Source organism: Eutrema salsugineum, unplaced genomic scaffold (assembly GCF_000478725.1).
Source record: "Eutrema salsugineum unplaced genomic scaffold, Eutsalg1_0 scaffold_3, whole genome shotgun sequence".
NCBI classification, from domain to species: Eukaryota; Viridiplantae; Streptophyta; class Magnoliopsida; order Brassicales; family Brassicaceae; genus Eutrema; species Eutrema salsugineum.
Genome location: NW_006256756.1, coordinates 7695969 through 7696720, shown reverse-complemented (window position 1 = coordinate 7696720; position 752 = coordinate 7695969). Strand labels below are relative to the sequence as shown.

At 42.8% G+C, this 752-nt stretch overlaps 1 non-coding gene across 1 annotated transcript; it reads right to left on the bottom strand.

Moving 5' to 3' along the window:
- Positions 1-200: 200 nt before the first annotated feature.
- Positions 201-307, bottom strand: LOC112085761. Its single transcript, XR_002899060.1, has one exon. It is a non-coding gene; the product is annotated as a small nucleolar RNA R71 (small nucleolar RNA).
- Between the last annotated feature and the right edge of the window lie 445 nt (positions 308-752).

Genomic DNA, 752 nt, shown 5'->3' with positions numbered 1-752 from the left:
TGGATCAGTTTGACAGAGTTTGTGATCTCACTAAGATCTATGGGGTATCTGAAGACAGCTTCAAACTGAGATTGTTCCCATTCAGCCTTGGAGATAAGGCACATCAGTGGGAAAAGAACCTCCCAAGAGGATCCATCCACACATGGGAGCAATGCAAGATTGCCTTTCTATCCAAGTTCTTCTCAAGCTCAAGGACTGCAAAGCTAAGGAACCAGATTTCCAGCTTCTCTCAACATTCTAATGAGACCTTTGGAGAAGCTTTGGACAGGTTTAGAAGCTACACAAGTAAGTGTCCACATCATGGCTTTTCAGAAGCCTTCCTCCTTAGCACTTTGTATAGAGGAGCTGTTCCTAAGATCAGGATTCAGTTGGACACAGCATCAAATGGAAATTTCTTGGCAAAAGAAATCAATGCAGCTATGGAACTTGTTGAGAACTTAGCCATGAGCCAAGACACTTATGGGGAAGATTATGATAGAAGCTATAGAGGAGAAGATTCTGGTAGACACCAAGGGCTGGAAGAGAAGTTTAAAGTGTTGAATATAAAGCTTGACAAAGCCCTAGCTGCCACTCAAAAGCCTATACACTATGTGAGTGAGGGGAAGAGATGCTTCACAAATATCAATGAAGAGGGTCTCACTCAAGAGGAGTTGCACTTCATTGGGAATCAAAACAAGTTCAATGGTTACAACAACTTTAACAACCACCAGAACTTGTCCTATAGGAGCAACAATGTGGCCAACCCCCAAGAC